The following is a 17583-nucleotide window of genomic DNA, read 5'->3' as shown; positions in this document are numbered from 1 at the left end:
GGATTGATTGAGCCTGTGGAGGCAACGGAGTGGTTTGCTTCAATTTTGGTGGCCAAGAAGAGTGATAATGAGATTCCCTTATGTGTGGATCTTCAAGCACACAATATGGAGGTGGTGGTGGATAAATTCCCACTCTCCAATATTGATGAGGTCATGTCAACTCTGGATAGGGCATTTTAATGTAACATTCTTGACCTAGCATCCGCCTACCATCAGGTGCCTTTGGATAAAAGTTCACAGGAGTTGACAGCATTCATAACTCCCATGGGGGCTTTTAAGTTCGTAGGGATGCCATTAGGTTTGGTGTCGGCGGCTGCCGTCTTTCAAAGGATCATGAATGATATTGTCAAGGGAACTGCAGGTGTTCGTTGTTACCAGGATGATGTGTTGGTTTATGGGAAGACTATTGAAGAGCATGATGATAGAGTGGTGAAGGTTTTGGAGAGGCTATTAAAGGCAGGGTTCACGCTACGTTGTGAGAAATGTAAATATGGAGTAACTAAGGATGACTATCTGGGTCATCACATATCAAGCAGTGGGGTTAAGTCAAATAAGGATTTGTTTGACACTATAACACAATTGAAAGATCCATGTTCTAAGGAAGAGATGGCCTCATTTTTGGGTATGGCTGAGTTTAATAGCAAGTTTGTAAAGAAGTGCTGCGACAGTTCTTCATTCCTTCATGGAGGCAGAGTCTGGTGTCTTCGGGACTCTTCGTGAGTGAGAGAATGAGCTGGGTGTCATCGGCGTAGGATACTATGCTGAGCCCATGCTGTCTGACGATGGCGGCGAGGGGGGCCATGTAGATGTTATAGAGCGTGGGGCTGAGTGATGATCCTTGGGGAACTCCGCAGTTGGTGTTGGTGGGAGCGGAGAAGAAGGAAGGGAGTCTAATCCTCTGGGTTGTGCCAGAGAGAAAGGATTGGATCCAGTCGAGGGCGGTTCCTTGTATCCCTGCGTCGTGAAGTCTGGCTGCGAGCGTGCGATGTGACACGGTGTCGAAGGCTGCGGATAGGTCTAGAAGGATGAGGGCCGCAGTGTGTGCCTGGTCGAGTAGCATGCAGATGTCGTCAGAGGCGGCGAGGAGGGCAGGCTCGGTGCTGTGGTTGCTGCAGACACCAGACTGGGAGGCGTCTAGGATGGAGTTCTCTTCGATGAAGGTGTCAGCTGGGCGTTGACGAGCCTCTCAGTGACTTTGGCCACGAAGGGGAGGAGCGAGATGGGCCGGTAGTTTTTCAGGTCCGTTGGGTCGGCCGTGGGTTTCTTGAGGAGGGGTTTAATCTCCGCCCATTGCCAGTCATCTGGGAAGATGCCAGATCTGAAGGAGGTGCTGATGGTCCGTCCTAGTTCGGGTGCGATGGCCGCGGCGGCTCTGTGGAATATGTGCGGTGGGCAGGGGTCAGTTGGGGCTCCTGAGTGGGTTTTCTTCATGGTCGAGGTGATGTGTTCAAAGGTGGCGGGATTCCAGGTGATGGTGGTCGGCTTATCAGCGGTGGTGAGGAGGGGGGTGGTGTCCAGTGTCTGTTCGCTGAAGCTGTCATAGAGGGCCTTGATCTTTCGATGGAAGTAGTAGCTGAGCTTGTCGCAGAGTTCCAGGGAGGGTGTTACGTCTGTGAATTCACTGTGGGGTTTGGTGAACTGCTGTATGACGTGAACAGTTCCTTGGCGTTGGTCACGTTGGTCTGGACTTTGTCTCTTATGAAGGTCCATTTGGTGTCTCTTATGCGCTGCTGGTATTCCTTCAGGGCGCTCCTGTGGTTGTTCCGTACTCACAGTGAACAAGGATAGCCCAAGGCTTCAGGTTATTGGAGAGATAGTGAGGGAGACAATGTACTGATTACCCACAGTGAACAAGGATAGCTCGAGGCTCGTTCCTTCTTCCTAGTATTTAAGTGGTCACGTGATACCTTCCAGGGTTAGCTGTCAGATGTCTCAACGCTTCCCTAAAGGTATGTCAAGCCACAGCCAGCTGCGCTATTTTCACCCTGTCGGTTAGTGATTAGCTGTTTCCTTCCCATGTAATTAATCTAAGTCACTGGCTGTCGGGTTCAAGTTTCCACCCGAACCTTATCTCATTTACATGTACGATCATTCTGCCACAATGATTTAACCTTTTCTGTATTCTCCGACCCCTTGCGGTCTTAGCCTGTCGGTTTCAAATGCCTTGCCCCCGCGCTGCTCACAATCCTGCAAGCCTTGATTCCCGTATTGACACGGCATTGTTTTCCATTTTGACTGCGAGCGAATTCCGGTTGCCATACACTGGAACGCACGCGTATTTACACATTCACTGCAAACCAATTAGCAATCAAAGTATCGCCGTTTTCACTCGGCACTAACTTTTATTAATTTCTCTCCCCCCTTTTCAAATCACTGAGCATTTGGCACGTTTCCCAACCTTTATCCATTAGTTTAAGCGCGCCCATTATACCGACCTCTCAGGTTTCTACTACAAAATTCTTCTCCCCTTACGTCTTCGGTCTCAGCCACAGGTTACTTCTGAACCTTCTGTGCCGCGCTACTAATCAGCCTACCCTAGTTACTGTCTACATATGGTAATTCTCCATGGTGAGTACACACTTACCTTTAGTTTTTAAAGCCCTCTTCTCCTTCAGCCACCAATACGAATCCTGACCCTAGCGATGGCTTTCTTGTTTTCCTCCTTATAGGAGCACAACAGGCCCATTCTCTCATCTCCCAGCATAAAGGTCTACGGCTGACGCCGGTAAATTTTGCTCAAAATGTTTTTACAACAAAATCATCCCTTTTTTCCTCCCTCTTTTCAGACACACCACAAATTATTCATATTGATTTCCCTAGGTGCTACCCCTTTACCCTCTGGTCCTGAAGATGACCCCACTTCCAAGACTCACAGTTTGCTAGTCCCCCATAGGTGTCGAAACATCGACATTCCTTTTCCTTGTATCTCAAACCTGGATGACAGTGATACTATAACTGCATCTGCTGTTTATGTTATTACATTTAATGTATTTGCCAGAAATCTGGCCGGATAGGTTTCATGAATTGTATGTGGATGTATATAGATGCACTACCTTTCCCTTGCACCTCACCTGCACTGACCCTCAACTCCTCACTTATCACTTTGTATGCACCTGTCTTGATCAAGAATTTTGAAAGTACAATTCAGTCTGTCTTTTTGAACTTTGATCCTTGTGACAACCGCAGCCTAATGGATTAAATAACGGTGATTCATCGCATTCAATTGTTTGGTGTTGTCTTAACTCATATTTAATCACTACATCAGAGCAGGACATTGTGATTCATCAGGTTAGCAGAGATCTCTAAATATGGACATAGTGATCCATCAGGGTAGCAGAGATCTCTAAATATAGAGACAGTGATCCATCAGAGTAGGGGATATCTCTAAATATGGAGATAGTGATCCATCAGAGTAGCAGAGATCTATAAATATGGAGACAGTGACCCATCAGGGTAGGGGAAATCTCAAAATATGGAGACAGTGATCTATAAGGGTAGGGGGGATCTCTAAATATGGAGATAGTGATTCATCAGGGTAGAGGAAATCTAAAAATATGGAGACAGTGATCCATCAGGGTAGGGGAGATCCCTAAATATGGAGATAGTAATTCATCAGGGTAGCAGAGATCTCTGAATATGGAGATAGTAATCCATTAGTGTAGCAGAGATCTCTATATATGGAGATACTAATCCATCAGAGTAACAGATCTCTAGAATTGAGATAGAGAGCTATCAGGCTAAGAGAGATGTGAAAATATGGAGACAGTGATCTGTCAGAGTGGCAGAGATCTCTAAACATGGAGACAGTGATCCATCAGGGTAACAGAGCTTTAAAAGTGAGATAGTGATCTATCAGGCTAGCAGAGATCTCTAAATATGGAGATACTAATCCATCAGGGTAGCAGATCTCTACAATTGAGATAGTGATCTATCAGGCTAGCAGAGATCTCTAAACATGGAAACAGTGATCCATCAGGGTAGCAGAGATCTTCAAATATGGAGATAGTGACCCATCAGGGTAATGGAGATCTCTAAATATAGAGATAGTGATCCCTCAGGGCAGCAGAGATCTCTAAATATGGGGACAGTGATCCATTAGGGCAGCGAAGATCTCTAAATATGGAGACAGTGATCCATCAGGGTAGCAGAGATCTCCAAATATGAGATAGTGATCCATTAGAGTAGCAGAGATCTCTAAAATGGAGATAGTGTGTCAGGATCCTAAGGAGAATTCCTGCCAACCATTCCACAATTGCCAGCCTTGTTACTCGTAGTGGAATCAAACGACAAAAGAGACCAAAGAATAAGAAATGGAAACTGAGCTGGCAGCGTTGGAATTGTAAGATGTCTGCCAGCCTAGTTCTCCTAACTGCGCACTAGTGTTTTTCTCCATAGAATTGTAAACGGAATGTGAGGTGCGCGCTGCTAACGGAATGCGCACTTCACCCGAAGAATTTCAAGAAGCAGGAACTTCCTTGAGTTCTCGTGGGTTAGTTAGTCAGGTAGTTTGTTGCTGGTGTCCCTTAGTTCCTCTTCGGCAACGCAGCGTTGAAAAGAGTGTTCCAGGAACAGTGTCTCGGTCTCATGAGCCTTTCTCAGTCGGAGCCCGTTTCCTGAGGTTTGGTAGTGTTTCTGACTGGGGCTTGCTCGTTATAAATAACCCTCGTCAGAGTTCTTTACATTGTGTCCAGAGTTAACCAACTGAATTACAGTAGTTCTTGGCAGCAACTATCTGAAATTCTCAAATCTCCCTAAATAAAGAAAAGAAAGAAAAGACGACCATTCAGAACTTACCTTACAGATCTTTCGGCAGTCTTCCGCTGGTATTCGACCTTTTGGAACACGCAAGTATTCTCTGAAATTTCCAAACAAAGAAATAATTGAACATATGTTCTCAACAACTAATGCAAGAGATATCACTTATAATACATTTTAAAATCTAGAAGAAAAGAATTGAAAACTGAATAATTAATTACAGAAGAGGAGCTATAGCCAACATTGTAATTGGGTATGTGGTAATGTGAATTGGAGTATTAAGAAATATAATATAGAAACTAATAGCAGCTAGAATAGTTAGAGAGGGAGTTTTACATCATCTGTTATGCTTGTTTTTTCTTTCAGTTCCATATCCTCCTAGAAGAAAAGGACTATGCTTGGGATAGTCAATTGATGAAAGGAAGATTCTAGAAGAGGGAACCATAGAGTGTAGGCTGTCTCTTCTTTTACTCCCCAGCCCCTTTCCACCGTTTGGAACGCTTCTGTGCTATATATTGCTTGGAGGAGGTGGAGAGCGTTCCGAGTGGGGGCATTGGGAAAAGCCTTCATTCTGATCCTGTGCAAAATGGAGATAGTGATCCATCAGGGTAGACAGGATTTCTAAATATGGAGATAGTGATCCACCAGGGTACACAAGATCTCTAAATATGGAGACAGTGATCCATCAGGGTAGTAGAGATCTCTAAATATGGAAAGAACTCTGACATTTTCCTAACAATACAAGATCATTTTAAAGTGGGAGTCCTGTAACATCATAAGAGCTACTCTGTGCCTACAGGCCTCTTGCTGACAATGCAAGCTCTTGGACCTCTGCCTGTGACCTGGAGGTCTACACCAAGCATGCCTTCTTATCAGACATTGGACTACTGTCCCTGCCTTGGGTAAGACACATGAGCGGTGGAGGCAGAAAAACAAGGTTGTGAATTCACAGATCAGACCTTTTCCATCTGTGACAATGAAAACATGGTCTACTGACCTCTCTCAAGTAAACGTTCTGCTGTTGAGCGAGACGCAGAAATGTGAGCTGGAAATCCGGTTGCTTATTGAGTCTGTATGTGTGTAGGGTGAGTGTATAGCAAAGATATGGTGTTAGGACTCAGTGTGTGTGTGTGCGGTGAGTGTGTAGCACAGCAATGGTAGTAGGACTCCGTGTTTGTATGCATGTTTAGTGAGTGTGTAGCACAGATATGGTTGTAGGATTCTGTGTATGTATTATGTGCAGTGAGTGTAAAGCACAGATATGGCAGTAGGACTCTGCGTGTACATGTATGTATAGTGAATGTGTAGCACAGCTATGGTGGTAGGGTCCTGCGTGTGTATGTATGTGCAGTGAGTGTATAGCACATATATGGCGGTAGTGCTCTGTGTGTGCATGTATGTGTAGTTAGTGTGTAGCACAGATATGGTGGTAGGACTCTGTGTAGGTATGTGTAGTGAGTGTGTAGAACAGATATGGTGGTAGGACTGTGTATGTATGTGTAGTGAGTGTGTAGCACAGATATGGTGGTAGGACTTTGTGTGTGTATGTGTGTAGTGAGTGTGTAGCGCAGATATGAATGTAGGACTCTGTGTGCATGTATGTGTAGCACAGCTATGGTCGTAGGACTCTTCGTGTCTATGTATGTGGAGTGAATGTATAGCACACATTTTGCAGTAGTACTCTGCGTGTGCATGTATGTGTAGTGAGTGTGTAGCACAGATATGGTGGTACGACTGTGTATGTATGTGTAGTGAGTGTGTAGAACAGCTATTGTGGTAGGACTCTGCGTGGATGTATGTGTAATAAGTGTGAAGCACAGATATGATGGTAGGACTCTGTGTGTCCATGCATGTGTAGAGCGTATGTGGCACAGATATGGTGGTAGGACTCTGTGTGTGCATGCATGTGTAGTGAGTGTGTAGCACAGATATGATGGTAGGACTCTGTGATGTGTAGTGAGTGTGCATCACAGATATGGTGGTTGGAATATGTGTGTGTATGTATGTGTAGTGAGTATGTTTCACAGCTATGGAGGTAGGACTCTGTGTGATGTGCAGTGAGTGTGTAGCACAGCTATGGTGGTACGACTGTGAGTGTATGTATGTGTAGAGAGTGTGTAACATAGATATTGCAGTTGGACTCTGCATGTGTATGTATATGTAGTAAGTGTGTACCAGATATGGTGGTAGGTCTGTGTGTGTATGTATGTGTAGTGAGTGTGTAGCACAGATATGGTGGTTGGAATCTGTGTGTGTGTATGTTTGGTGAGTGTGTTTCACAGCTATGGCGGTAGGACTCTGTCTGATGTGCAGTGAGTGTGTAGCACAGCTATGGCGGTAGGACTCTGTCTGATGTGCAGTGAGTGTGTAGCACAGCTATAGTGGTAGGACTCTGTGAGTGTATGTGTGTGTAGAGAGTGTTTAGCACAGATATTTCGGTTGGACTCTGTGTGTATGTATGTGTAGTAAGATTGTAGCACAGATAGGGTGGTAGGACTCTGTGTATGTATGTGTAGTGACTGTGTAGCACAGATATGGTGGTAGGACTTTGTGTGAGTATGTATGTGTAGGGAGTGTGTAGCACAGATAAGGATGTAGAACTCTGTGTGTGTATGTATGTGCAGTGAGTGTATAACACAGATATGGCAGTAGGACTCTGCATGTGCATGTATGTGTAGTGAGTATGTAGCACAGGTATGGTGGTAGGTCTGTGTGTGTATGTATGTGTAGTGACTGTGTAGCACAGATATGGTGGTAGGACTTTGTGTGAGTATGTATGTGTAGGGAGTATGTAGCACAGATATGGATGTAGAACTCTGTGTGTGTATGTATGTGCAGTGAGTGTATAACACAGATTTGGCAGTAGGACTCTGCATGTGCATGTATGTGTAGTGAGTGTGTAGCTCAGAGACGGTCGTAGGACTTTGTGTGGGTATGTGTGTAGTGAGTGTGTAGCGCAGTGAGGATGTAGGACTCTGTGTGTGTATGTATGTATGTATGTATAGTGAGTGTGTAGCACAGATATGGACGTAGGACTCTGTATGTGTATGTGCAGTGAGCATGTAGTGCAGTAAGGATATAGTACTCTGTGTGGGTGTATGCATGTATAGTGAGTGTGTAGCACATAAATGGTGGTAGCACTTTGTGTGTGGATGTATGTGGAGTAATTGTGAAGCAGAGATATGGTGGATGGAATTTGTGTGTGTATGTATGTGAAGTGAGTGTTTCACAGCTATGGCAGTAGGACTCTGTGTGATGTGCAGTGAGTGTGTAGCACAGCTATGGTGGTAGGAGTCTGTGAGTGTATGTATGTGTAGAGAGTGTGTAGCACATATATTGCAGTTGGACTCTGTGTGTTTGTATATGTAGTGAGTGTGTAGCACAGATATGGTGGTAGGACTCTGTATGTATGTGTAGTGAGTGTGGAGCACAGAAATGGATGTAGAACTCTGTGTTTGTATGTATGTGTAGTGAGTGTGCAGCACAGCTATGACTGTAGGATGTGTGTGTGTGTGTGTATGTGTAGTAGGACGCTGTGTATGTATGTGTAGTTAGTGTGTAGCACAGATATTGTGGTAGGACGCTGTGTATGTATGTGTAGTGAGTGCGTAGCACAGATATGGTGGTAGGACTCTGTGTATGTATGTGTAGTGAGTGTGTAGCACAGATATGGTGGTAGGACGCTGTGTATGTATGTGTAGTGAGTGTGAAACACAGATATGGTGGTAGGACGCTGTGTATGTATGTGTAGTGAGTGTGTAGCACAGATATGGTGGTAGGACGCTGTGTATGTATGTGTAGTGAGTGTGTAGCACAGATATGGTGGTAGGACTCTGTATGTATGTGTAGTGAGTGTGTAGCACAGATATGGTGGTAGGACGCTGTGTATGTATGTGTAGTGAGTGTGAAACACAGATATGGTGGTAGGACGCTGTGTATGTATGTGTAGTGAGTGTGTAGCACAGATATGGTGGTAGGACGCTGTGTATGTATGTGTAGTGAGTGTGTAGCACAGATATGGTGGTAGGACGCTGTGTATGTATGTGTAGTTAGTGTGTAGCACAGATATGGTGGTAGGACTCTCTGTGTATGTATGTGTAGTGAGTTTGTAGCACAGATATCACGTGTGAGAAGCAGACCTGGTATATGATGTCCACAAATGTAAGCAGGCGCCCTGCAACATTCCAGACAATCCTTATGGTGATTTAAGAGGTCTTAGACAACCTTAAAAAGCTCTCTAAGTGGCAGCTGTGGAGATCAGCCTTCAGGCTTAGTCCAGAAGGAGTGTAATGGAGCTTGTTTTACCAGAATTAAATCTTATACCATAGATTAAGTGAAAAAGAACCACACAAGGTATTTATAAAAATAAGTATTTATTATATAATACTCTCTAACGAGTTTAGATATCTCCTACCCGAGATAAACACAATACTTTTTTTTACAATACAGTAAATAGCACAGAATACATAGTGGACCACTGGGAGGCGGGGCCAAACTATATACTAAACAAGCATTTGCAATGCAATAGGTCTCGCATTTGCAAAAGTTTAAGCTATTGGCATTGTTCATGACAATGCCTTTTTTTAAAATCTATTTTATAAAACAAACACAAATAAATGCAATTATCATTTACAATGCCAATAGCTAGTGTTGCATTATTATTAGCAATGCCAACTGCTCACACTTTTATATTGCGAGACCTATTGCATTGGGGGCCGGGGGAGAATCACAAACAAAGAGTAAATACACTTGGTGCATAACACTATTTGCATATTGAATTCTTCACCTCACACCTGCATTACATACCCAAGTCAGGATGTGTTGCCTCTTTTAACAGTGCATGCTTTTTTGTATCCCTTGACAGCGCTCGACAGCATGAGACAGTCCTTACCATCCCATTAGGTTTTTTTTTGGATAATTTGAGACGTCTTACACCAAGAATGCAGTCGTGATCTTACAAAGACTTTGGAGACAATGTTTGTTTCGTAGAGTGTCTATCTCTAAAGTGCTAACACTCTTTCACCTTGTGTCAGCACTTTCAACCCAGACCTACTGGCATTCTAAAGGCATATTCTCATTTTTGATTGGGTACTTGCTGTAGGTGGCAACTATAAAGACAATTTATTGGAGACAAAATGGTATATCTGCTCATTGCTTATAGGATATCACAGCCAGAGCCTGCCCAGTACCTCTTTGTTGCATTAAAACTCTTTCCTCTGATAAGTGTTGATGTTTACAAGATTTCTCCTTCTATTTAAAGGGGTTTTCAGTGTGCCAATGGAGTTATTTTTTAAATCTACTTTTATGTTTCTCTCCTACCTTTTGGTGTGCGGTTATAGTTTGTCACATTTTTTTATTTTCCTTTTGTGTGAACCTAAGATTTGCCTGTTTTACATTTCTTTTCAGGTTGGTACATCCTTAGTTGAGAATAATTTTATATGTGGAATGCTCCACTGGGAATAGTTGTGAACATCCACAAAATTTCGACCTGTTATTTACACTTCAAGGTCCACTTATCTGCCCTTATCCTGGAAACACCAGTTTCCCCATCCTTAATCCTCAATTCACAGTGCTGTAAAAATCTAGTGCTTAATTTGTGCTGGGTTTTCTAGCGAGCGTGTGTTCTTTCATCAATGCACTCTGACCAAAAGCAAGAAAGAAAGGGACAATCAAGAGGAAACCAAAGCATAGGAAGCAATCAAAGATATAAAGAATGGATAAAAACCTGCAAGTGACATTAAGAGCCAGGAGGCGTAGGGTCAAAGAAAGAGTCATTGAAACCATGAAGTGCAATCTGGACTAGGCAGGCTTGGTGTACTGCAACTGCAGCCTTCAGCAGCATCAGCAGCGCGCTCTGAAGAAAAACTTTGCGCCTCTGGACTTGCGTGTTTTTGGTTAAGTAAACACTGCGTAAAATCGAGCATACTCTCGGTTTTCCTCCACTGGAAGAGCACTTTACCATCTTAAACTTCATTTTAGATCACAAATTACTACTAGCCCCAAGTTATGCTTCGGTGCACTGAACCCTCACAAGAAGGCAGCTTTTCCAAGCACTATTATTAATTACACTGTATATATTGCTCCGAGTTCCTATAAAGTCTATTGAGGATCTGAGTAAAGAAAAAAAGTGTCATTATTTAATAAGTAATGAAGAATTCAATGACGTTGCATACGAGTCACAGAGAGGATTTGTTACACAGGAGTCCAACGGGACAATTGCTGCATTCTAGCAGTCAATGGAACAGGCATCAATTTTGCTTTAAAATGAACTGTATAAAAATGTACTTTTTTTTAAAGGGGCAATGCACAAAAATAGAACATTTCAAGCTTGGACATCCACAAGCGATGATCTAACTCCCACCACAGACAATACCAAGACAGCAGCGACATATGCCTTTCGTCTCATCGACGTAAAGCCCGGACTTCTGTTCCAAGACAAAATTAAGTAACAGAGGTCTCCTCCTTAGAGACTTTCAAAGAAGATGCACTAGCCAGTGGGACGTTTTAGAATATCGCCCCCACCTATTGGCTAAAGTAACTTTCAACCAATCCTCTTCATTCAATAAATAGAAACTAAGCATGCTGGGACCTATACGTCCTAGCATGCTTAGTGATGTCAGATGAACACCACGGCTAGATAAAACTCGCACAGGTGACATTTGGCCACTCACTGCGGTAATCTGTGTATGATTCCAGGGTAAAATCACTCAATTGGTTAATGCACTGGTCATATAAATGGAAGAGGTAATACTACAAGTCCCAGCATTCTTAGTACAGCGGTCTGAGAACTAAAACCCGCTGAAAGTCATCGGTGTCACATGAAGCTAGCTGACAGCTAGGAGCTCATAGTTTTACTCAAGAAAATGTTGCCAAGTAAGATGTGCCAAAGTGGACCTGACGAAGGGTGCAGTTCAAAATAAACTTTGCAAAAAGGCCCGGGTACTGATGGACTGTGCCAGAGAGACTGAGAAGCGGCCTCTGAAAGGCCTGTCGGGCTGGGGCAGGGAGCCTCCGCCAGATGTCTTTCTCCAACCTCGTCCCTAAAGCCCTCGTGTAACCGGCACACAGCTGGTGACAACTCTCCCAGAACGACCTCGCCCGTGCTAGGCCTGGGCGATATTCTATTTGCGCTAGCGAAATTCTCAAATTTCAACTTACGCGAAATTTGCTGATTTTCGTGATTGGCAATTTCATGTCATTGTTGCCCATTAGATATTGCTCTGACCAGAAAGTGTCTCAGCAGAGTCATTTTTTGCTGCAAATTAGATTTTTTCATGTGAGCTGCACACTCCCGTAAAACCAGCCACACGAGATTTGGGCAAGCCACATGGCATATGTAGGGCACCAGGGCACTTCGGAGCCTGGCAGGCCCGAAGCCAACTCTCGGCCGTCCTGTGACGCCAGGCTGCCCAGAGCAAGTGACAGGAAGGGGCAGGACAATAGAAAGAGACACGTGGTTGTAGAGCCAAGGATGGGCCCTATCCACATAAGATATGATGCGGGCGGGAGGGCCAATGCAATTAACGATGTAAATTAAGAGATATAGGTAAGGGGGCGAAGGAGAGGGGGTGGGGGGCTAGATAGAGACCGAGTAGTTCAAATGTCAAAAAAGAAACCCCCTAAACATTTTTCTCCGTCACTCTGTGACCTGTTTATTTGATGCCTCTTTCCTGCAGACCCCCTTTCATTTACGTTCAGAGGGTGTGAGAGTGTCAGCACCGGAGAGAGACAGCTGCAGGACAAGGAAGAGTGAGCAGGGAGTGTGGCATAGGCAGAGACACGAGACTGCTTTCAGTAGAGTCAGATAAAGAAACATTATTGAGTCGAGACATATTCAAAGAGATGATTGACAGAGGGGGTAGAAGGAGAGAGAGAGTATCTTAAAAGAAAACCGCCAAAGAGACAGACTAGTCAAGGGAGAGTGGATAAAGAGCGATGGAAATAACGGCAGGTGCTGATGAAAAAGACGGCAGGCCAGATCAGTACAAATAGATAGCGAAAGAAGAATGGAAAGAGCTGGATAGATACAAAGCGTAAGAGACAGAGTGGTGAGCAAAGTGAGTGACAGAATAAGCAACAGAGGGAGACGGAAAGAGCCGAAAACACATAATTGTATGCGAGAAAAGGGGGGTGGGGGGAATAAAAAGACGGGAGAGAACATATAGTGCCCACTACAAGTTAGAGATGCCTTTCTCATTTGCATAATATAGTCTGCGTGCTCGCCTAGGTTTTTAGTCCGAGGTCATTTACCATATTAAACTCTCATTGCATTTAGATACTCTTGACAGTTATACCGAGGACGAAAGTAATGGCTGTATGCAAAACGAAAGTAATAGCGATCGCGATCAAACCGAAAGTGATCACGATCGCTTGGACGGGAGCGCTGTGTGGCAAGCACGTGAGTGGTGCGCGCGCAGCAGTGATTGGCGGCTGCGCGCGTGCACGCTCACGTGCACTGAAGCTTTAGGCCACAGGCAGCACTTGAAAATTCCTGACTACAAAATGTCTCTCCGAGCCAGCGCATGCGCTGGGCTCCGCGAGACCTAAAAATGGATGGGGAGCAATGAGGAAAGCAAATGACAAACTAGGCGTGGGTGGTAACAGTGCAGAGGGGCAGGGATTTGGAGAGGAAGCAGCACATAAGGCAAAGAGCAAGACAGCACAAGCACTCATATGGAGTGCTGAATGAAAAAGAAAAAAAGTAGCTCCCTAAATGTGAGCAGTAGAAGGATACAAGTCATCCAATCAAGAGAATTGTAAAAAAAAACTATGCTTCATGGGAGTAACAAATACAAGAAGAGGAAGCAAACAATATTGACAAGAAAGTCAAACATTAGCATGAAATGGGCTAACCAAAACCCATTGTAAGTACTGTATGGTTCACAATAGGTCTTGACAACAAACTATTTGTAGGAAAGACCTAAAGAGGAGACATAAATCTCTGACTAGAACTCAATCGTCGAACTACCCAATATCAAAACCAGTTGGATATGAAACCCACCAACATATAGGCAAACAATCTCCATTCAAATGTCTTTCATGCTGTGTTTTCTAAAATGTTCATGTTGAATACCCTGGAAGCACGGGGTGAGGGATATTATACTATACATCCAGAAAGGCCTAGTTGTGGTCAGTTTGGTGAGTGTGGAATTTGTTTGTGTGTGTGGTCCTGTGAGTGGCTATGGAAGTGTGCAATGTGTGTGTAGGTGTGTGAACAAATATTTATGTTATGTATAAATCTGGATGGCTGCAAGTGTATGTGTGTTTTAAGACTTGTGTTTGCATGTTTATGTATGTGTGGTCTCAGCCGGGGTGAAATTTAAATTATGCTACTGTAATTCATGTAATTTGGGAAATTTTGCATTATGCTTCTGACGTGAAATTCTCAAAATGAAGCCATTACACTTTGTTGTGTAAATATGCCGTTATTGACAGTAAATTATAGCAAAGTGCAGGAACAACGCAAACCGTCAGAGCATGAGACGCTATTGTTTGCGGCAAATGTGGTTTTTGCGCTATTTTTTAAAATGAAATGAGTCCTCATGTCAAAAATTGGCATACAAGCGCATTTCACTCTGAGATATCGAGCTAGTTGGCAGATGAGTATACCACTGGTGTGGGCATGTGTATGTTTTTTTTATGTTTGTAAATGTAAGTAGGTTTATGTGTGCGTATCTAGGTGGTTGTAAGTGGGCACGACTGTGCATTTGAGTGTATCTTTATGTATAGCAGGATGGAGCAAAGGCTCAATTCATAGACAAGATTCTGGATGTAGCAGCCATGTAGAAACAGACGTGCCACCATTTAACACACTGTACAGTGTGCGAGAGGCCACTGTATGCCCAGGCCCTACAGTTCACAATCCTTGACTGATAGATTCCAGCATAGATGTGCACATGTTTTCTGAACTCATTTAGGGGCGTGACGCTAAACAGTGCAACAGGCGCAGAAGCACCAGGGCCAGGGATCCGAGGGGCCCTGTGAACTCCAATGATGGCCATATGCCACAATGTAATGAAGAGATTGAAAGGCCATTTTGCATGACTGGACTAGGGACCTTAGCATGTTTGTTACACCACTGGGCTCGATGCCTGTGCTGCACACACATGTCCAAACCAGCACCCGTTTAGCACCAGGCATCTGTGCTCTCCATGACTCAGTTGTCATGCGTACCTAGACTTTGGCTTTTGCTGATTTCGAGAAACAGCATGTCAAACAATTCCAAAATCCAGTAACAAACATAAGCACAGCTTTAAATGCAATTAATATCAGCTCAGCGCTGGCACATGCAGAAGAAGGGATGGCTACTTATATAATGGTGGGTTTAAATGATTGGTAGATCGAACAAATGTGGCTCCTCGTGGGTCGGGCCTTTGCCTTCCTTGCCCTCAGACAGGGCATTTATTACAATTACATATTAGCTGCAGTAGGCAACATTTTAGCTGTGGCCCAGCGCCCAGCTTCCTTTGAAAGAACAAGTGTTCTGGGAAAAGTGCTTTGTGTTATACAGATGCGTCAGTGTCAGACAGGTATCTAACCGCATTGCATGCTGGGTTCAGCCCATCGCGAGGCCTGCCCTGCAAAAGCTTAAAAAGCCTTCTTGTGCATTCAGTTCACAATGAGCACACACGGTTTTGCGAGAGAGGGGACATGTTTATCTATGTTCACTGCGGGAATATGAAGTCCGCACCTTTTATTGGCGTGTTCTCTGACATTTAAGCGTGCCATCGCAGGTCCTACTTTGAAGGTGGTCACGCAAGTGAGACATTATTTGGGGTTCTTACGTGATTCTGCAAGCAGTCTCTCTGCTATGAAAATTGGAACTCTTGTGCTGTGCCCGAGTCAATTGCGCAACACAAAATTCGAGATGATTTCGTGAGAAAATGTATTTATTTAGTAAATGCACCAAAACTGTGATTTGACTGTAGTGATTTCAGTGTCAAAAATACTTTCTTTTGTGAACGTGGTGGACGGTTGCCCACTCCCATCACGTGGCGTGAAATTAAACAACCACATCTAAGTCGGTGCCTGGGACCAATAGGGGCTTAAATCAACAACACACTGAATGCCTTCTCACGAGAAGGCCTGCTTCCTGAAAATAAAACGCTGCCCTGGTAAGCACGTGGCACCCTTCAAACCAAGCTGCAGTCGCTGCCAGAGTACCTGCTGCAAAGTAAGGTGGGGGCGAGGAGCTCAGCTCTGCACTGCAGTCTTCCCATTGTGTGATCTTTGGCCGTGAGCCTTGTGCTCGGCTGGCGCCTCGGGCTTGTTTACTACGGGAACACATGGGAATGCAAAGCCATTAATCAAGCAGGGTGGCTCTGTCTCCCTTCACGCCCAGGGAGGAGGGAGATGCAAGCAAAGCATCAAAGGGCTGGGTGAGAAGGGAGGGGGGAATGCAAGGGTCCAAGCTGCGAAAGTGAAAGTAATCGAGCAGAGCATCAAAGGGCTGGGTGAGAAGGGAGGGGGGAATGGAATGAGCAGAGGAGCAGCTGTGCACGTGCATGTGATCTCGTGCACTCAAGGTTTAGGCCAGCCAAAAGACTGGGTAGCACTTTGAAAACTCACATATAAAATGTCTCTTCGAGCCTTTGGCTCACGAGACCTAAAAAGGGGTATAAGAACCATGACTCGGGTCAAGACAATGTCAAGAGGACATAGAAGTGCTGGGAACCCAAGGAACCACCAAAGGTGAGTGACTAGCAACCCCACGGAGCGAGTGTGCAGTGTGGGAACACAACCGCACACTCCCTACAACGCTACGTGTAAGTCGCGGTTGGATTTTAAAAGATTAAGGACCCTTCCCAGTGGACCCTGAAGAAACCCCATGGAAGACAGAAGGTTGGAGAGCCACCCCACCCATGGATACCCTAGTACCCACATTACCTACACCAGGGAAGCTGGTTGCATAGGTGTGAAGTGATGTCGGAAACCGCTGTCGAACCCAATGGAGGACTTCAGGAAAGTGCAGCTGCTGACGAAGGAGAAAGTGTCCAGGGGAATCCGAAGGTGGATTCTAGTTGAGAGGTACCTGCAAGCAGAGGGGACAGAGTCTGTCACTCAGGAGTGACCAGGAGATCTGGAAGACGAATGCCCACCAATGTCAGGAGTTGCAGGAGCGTTGATTAGGACATTGACTCTGCACCTGAGAGGACCAGGCGATGCTGAGGAAGACCAGGAGCCATGTAAGAGCTGTCTCATGTCGGATGTCAAATGCTGAAGGGTCGGTGTCCGGCGCGAGCACCAACAAGCCATAGCAAGTGCAACCCACGCAGAAGTTGAAGAAAGTGCAATGTTGGCACCAGCAAGGTCCAGGGGACTCACCACAAGCAGGGAAGTCAGGGTAGGCCCAGAACAATCAGGGGAGAACAAAAGTTACCCTCAAATGGACACACAAGCTGGAGGCCCTGGAGCTGCGAGACGACCTCAAGGTGGGCACGATGCACAACGGTGCTGTGAGGCCAAAGATTCTGGTCACTGGAAGTGCTCAGGGTTGGGGCTACTTGGAGCCCGAAGATCTTCTTGGAAGGAAGTCAACAAGGCTTTGCAACTGCAAGTTAGCACAGTGCAAGGGGGTTCGGTTATTGCAACCCCCACGAGGGATACTGGCCTCAAACTTGGTGAGAGGGCATGGCAGACCTCCAGAGCTGTGGAGAACAACAACCTGTGTTGCAGAACCTTTCAGAGTCCGGAGGAGCTCAGGATCAGCAGACCGGTCGACTTAGATGCGGTGCCTGCAAATGCAGGGAAGTGACTCCACTGCAAGGGAGAGTCCTGCAGGTGTCTTTGATGCCCACAGGCCTTGGAAGGTTCCTGTATGGTGCACAG

At 45.1% G+C, this 17583-nt stretch overlaps 1 protein-coding gene across 3 annotated transcripts in view; it reads right to left on the bottom strand.

The window, feature by feature from the left end:
• The window catches only part of LOC146839151 (uncharacterized), a 78829-nt gene that overhangs the window by 13451 nt on the left and 47795 nt on the right, over positions 1-17583 (bottom strand). For 2 of the 3 annotated variants that reach the window (XM_085603173.1, XM_085603175.1), the window contains exon 3: positions 4795-4855. The gene's annotated coding sequence lies outside the window, so the exon portion shown is untranslated. Of the gene's footprint in view, positions 1-4794; positions 4856-16645; positions 16787-17583 lie in introns of all 3 variants that reach the window. The other variant, XM_085603174.1, reaches the window with a different exon arrangement.

This window comes from Triturus cristatus, chromosome 4_2, assembly GCF_964204655.1.
Source record: "Triturus cristatus chromosome 4_2, aTriCri1.1, whole genome shotgun sequence".
Classification (NCBI taxonomy): Eukaryota; Metazoa; Chordata; class Amphibia; order Caudata; family Salamandridae; genus Triturus; species Triturus cristatus.
The sequence above is the reverse complement of the archived record's forward strand: the minus strand, read 5'-3'. Positions and strand labels throughout refer to the sequence as shown.